The following is a 4,977-nucleotide window of genomic DNA, read 5'->3' as shown; positions in this document are numbered from 1 at the left end:
AGGCCTGCAAGAGTACAACTTTTTTGTGTCCTACAACTCTGGGCGGCTACATAAGGACGCCGACTGCCTCTCCCGCTATCCTGCCTACCCTCCCAATAGCACCGAAACCGATATAGACACCTGCGTTTTGTCGATCTGCGACTTCTCATGCACCGCCGGTCAGCAGCGTCGTGACCCATATGCGCGATCCATCAATGAACGCCTTACCTCGGAGCAACAGGATTTTGCCCCCTGTTTGTTCTCCAGGATGGAACCTAATACCGACGCACTATGAATTCACATGGGGCTGAACTGCTTCTCGTCGTTCCCCAGCATCTGCGCTCGACAGCTCTCGCAGTTACGCGATGTACCCACTGCTGGTCATTTGGATGTCTCCGGTACGTACGACCATGTGCGCAGGCGATTTTCTGGCCTGCACTCTAAGCCGCAAAGGAGGAAAACGGGAGCAACTGCGGCAGTTAGTCCTCACGATGAGCGGTTAGTCTCTTAGGAGAGTAACTGTGAGTGATAGGTGCCGTGTGCATATTTCAGGTACCAAATGCTTAGTCCTCACTTTCTGAAGTACTAATGGGGGGATGAACGGAAACGTTTAGTCTCTTTGTGCCTTGCTGTTAGTCCCTCACTTTAGGCGGCAGCTTCACTGCTGTCGATTATATGATTTGAGCTTTGGGCATATGCTTGTTATTATTGCCCACTGTTGGCTCAATGGTTGTAGCCTTCAGCTGTTGAACACGTGGTCGCGGCTTCCATTTCCGGTCGTGGATGCTGCAGCACATTCCATGTGGAGGTGTAATTCAACGAGATGTATTTGCGGTTGCGCACCGTGTGCATTGGGCACGACCTTTATACAGTAGGTCGTGGCATTGGGTCACGTTAAAGAGCCCCGGGTGGTCAAAATTATTATAGTGGTCTCCACTGCGGCGCCCCTTGTAAAAGTACTGAAAGCTGAGTGAGTTAGCAGGATTTCAATGTGAAATTGCAGCGCGCACACAGCAAACTACGACGTATGTGTCCTTTGTTGTCTTCCGTCCTCGTTTGTTGCGTGTGTGCTTGAATTCATAATAAAGTTCCATTGTAGAGTGGCCGGTGGGGATGGGGAGAGGCCACCCTCCTAAAATACCGTATTTTCGCGATTCTAAGCACCCCACTCTATATTCGCGAAAAAATTCGGAAAAAAGTTTGCATGCGAATCTAAGGACCCCCCTATTTGTTATGAGGAGCGCGTAGCCAAGGCTGCCAAGCGCGCTTGCTCACTCTGTCATCGAGCCGGAGCCGTCGGATAGTCCGAGTCCCGAGGTGGCACGGCGTCCGCGGCGCGAGTACGCCGTGCAACCGGACTGTACGGCTGGCTGTGCGACGAAAGCTGCAGAAAGCGTCCCCATCAACCATCGCAAAGTGGATTTCGGATACTTGGAATCGGGTCCAAGTGGACGTTGTGATCAAATCATTTAAGTGCTCAATCACAAACCACTTGGACGGAACGAAAGACGGCCTGCTGTGGGACACCGACAGCGCCGGTTCAAGCGGTGCGACGAACTCGAGTGGCAGTGATAGTGGCACTGAGCATCCGGCACAAGCGGTGGGTTCACTGGCTGCGCCGATTTTTCTTTTGGATGTTTGCAAAATAAAATTTTATTTCTCGCACTGCTGTCGATTATATGATTTGAGCTTTGGGCATATGCTTGTTATTATTGCCCACTGTTGGCTCAATGGTTGTAGCCTTCAGCTGTTGAACACGTGGTCGCGGCTTCAATTTCCGGTCGTGGATGCTGCAGCACATTCCATGTGGAGGTGTAATTCAACGAGATGTATTTGCGGTTGCGCACCGTGTGCATTGGGCACGACCTTTATACAGTAGGTCGTGGCATTGGGTCACGTTAAAGAGCCCCGGGTGGTCAAAATTATTATAGTGGTCTCCACTGCGGCGCCCCTTGTAAAAGTACTGAAAGCTGAGTGAGTTAGCAGGATTTCAATGTGAAATTGCAGCGCGCACACAGCAAACTACGACGTATGTGTCCTTTGTTGTCTTCCGTCCTCGTTTGTTGCGTGTGTGCTTGAATTCATAATAAAGTTCCATTGTAGAGTGGCCGGTGGGGATGGGGAGAGGCCACCCTCCTAAAATACCGTATTTTCGCGATTCTAAGCACCCCACTCTATATTCGCGAAAAAATTCGGAAAAAAGTTTGCATGCGAATCTAAGGACCCCCCTATTTGTTATGAGGAGCGCGTAGCCAAGGCTGCCAAGCGCGCTTGCTCACTCTGTCATCGAGCCGGAGCCGTCGGATAGTCCGAGTCCCGAGGTGGCACGGCGTCCGCGGCGCGAGTACGCCGTGCAACCGGACTGTACGGCTGGCTGTGCGACGAAAGCTGCAGAAAGCGTCCCCATCAACCATCGCAAAGTGGATTTCGGATACTTGGAATCGGGTCCAAGTGGACGTTGTGATCAAATCATTTAAGTGCTCAATCACAAACCACTTGGACGGAACGAAAGACGGCCTGCTGTGGGACACCGACAGCGCCGGTTCAAGCGGTGCGACGAACTCGAGTGGCAGTGATAGTGGCACTGAGCATCCGGCACAAGCGGTGGGTTCACTGGCTGCGCCGATTTTTCTTTTGGATGTTTGCAAAATAAAATTTTATTTCTCGCACCCGTCTCGTCGTGATGTCGCAGCGAAAAGAGGGAGGGGGGGGTCATTCTAGATTTTTGACTTCTTAATATTTTAATATCTTGACTACTTCCTCCCCCCCCGCATCTTGTCGCACTTCTTTGAAACTCAGCATATAAAGGCATGGGGCACTCCCCCCACACCAAGGTGGGCGTGGGGGACGAAAGCCCTGTGTTGTTCCTTGTGAAATGTGATGTATTACTTTTTCTTGCTTTTCATGTTATGTGATGACATATGAATTGCCTGTTCCCCGAATTCCCTAGAATCTGCTAAAAAGAATTCAGCACACAACTTTTCAGGACCAGCCAACCAAAATAAGGTCTGTTAAGCTATTTTAAATTTGTAGCGCATGTATCATTACACTGTGTAAAACTTAGAATGGAAATGCCACTGTATACATTTACCTTGGTAAGACTGCCCCAGGAACAGTTACTGCGCAATTCATGAAAATTTCTATGAAGTCTGCTTGCTAGAATCTACTTGCTGAAAGCCAATGTCTTGACATGTGCACTTGTAGGAATATTGGCTACACAGTAACAATCCCTGTTCTACAACTGTACATTGTTTCATGCCCCATCATCCTCATAACTGCTTTGTATGTAATAGTTCGACATTTAAAAAATCTGGCTGTGAATATGGGAGCAGACGTTACGTATTCCAAGAAGGCATGAAAGGAAAAATTGAAATAATCTGGTAAAGAAAACTAAGTTACCTATTTTTTTCTTTCAGCTCATTGCACGCCTTCTCAACATAAGATCTCATTAACCTGAGAGAAAATTTGCAGGTTTTTTTTCGTTCTAGTGCACCCAATACAAGGGAGCAAAAAGAAAGGAACAGGACACACACAAAGCATTAACTTCCAACAACAATATTTATTTCTAGGACAGAACAACACTTATGATGCAACAGTTCTGTGGAAAACCCGCAAGGTGGAGAGAAGTAATTAATCAAGGGAAAATGAGACATCCACCCAAACAAGCTAAGTGTTACAAAGGAAACCCATACGGGTTCCTCGAAAGAAAAGTTCGGAGTTGAAGAAAAACCAAACTAACACGGATGGATGTCTCATTTTCCCTTGATTAATAACACTTTATACGTGGCATTTATTATCATGAGCACGTCTACAAACCATGCTAACGGAAAGCACCCCAACAATAAAATATTGCATACAAAACCAGGCATTCGCATAACGCCTCAAACATGTTCAGGAATTCCATTTCTTTCATGGTGAATGACAAAGACGATTTCTTTACTCATGTATCGCTAAATACCTCAATCCGAGTGCTTTAAATGATTAAAACTGGTAGTTTACAATGATGTCTGTTTCTTTAATGCAGGGAATGCGATCATACGTCATGACAATTAAGTACAAGGAAACCATCCGCCAAGAATTTGCTCACTTAATTGAAGCGTTCCCTGACACTCTTATTAATGCAACTGCTGGTTTGTTAGATGTAATTTATTCCACAGAATAACAGAACTCAGTAAGTGACACAGGTGTTGCTTTAGTACACTTATTCTGGTGCTTGTTTCTATATGTGTTTTTAATTGCACTTACAGTTTCTTTTTGCACATAAGCTAACCATTCAGAGCAGAAAACACTACTTTCACCTTTCCACGCAGCGCTATTTTCTTCAGGTTATATGAAAGGCGGTGGACATACAAGATGACAGCAATATTTGTCTTCCTTGCGGACTCTGTGCTAGCTGCCATGGAGGATACAGCCCTTCCTGTCTGTGCCTCTCTGAGCAGCCTTTCAACAACCGACAGCATCACAATGATCGAAAACCTTGCCTCGTGTAATCATGCTAAATGTTGCTGAATGCTTAGCATTTCACACATTCTTGCTATTCGCCTTTTAAGAAGCATAGAATGCCATAAGCTTATCCACCTGAGCGAGGCAGCTTCAAATCACAATAAATAAATTTACACAATGGCCAGACAAAAAGTTCCCACTTCTCCACCCGGAAAAAAAAACGGTTTCTGCTATGTATGTTATGCAAAAAGAGGAATACACTTGGACCCTTCTCTGAAATTAAGTGCCATCAAAATGCCAGTAAAACAAGAACACAAGTTTCTTGGAGTAACGTTCAAGAAAAAGCAAAAATTTCCAGCTCTCGTGGCAGATAGAGTGCACAACATTCTCAAAGTATTATTAAATAAGCACTGGGCTTCCTAGCACCTATGTTCGCTACTCATTTACTGTTCTGTGGTACGCTGCATTTTAGACTATGGTTGTATCACTTATGGTTCAGCACGGCAGTCCTACCCATTTGGCATCTTCATCCTGTGCCCAATCTCGGACTGTGAC

The sequence above is a fragment of the Dermacentor albipictus genome, chromosome 7, assembly GCF_038994185.2.
Source record: "Dermacentor albipictus isolate Rhodes 1998 colony chromosome 7, USDA_Dalb.pri_finalv2, whole genome shotgun sequence".
Taxonomy (NCBI): domain Eukaryota; kingdom Metazoa; phylum Arthropoda; class Arachnida; order Ixodida; family Ixodidae; genus Dermacentor; species Dermacentor albipictus.
The sequence above is the reverse complement of the archived record's forward strand: the minus strand, read 5'-3'. Positions refer to the sequence as shown.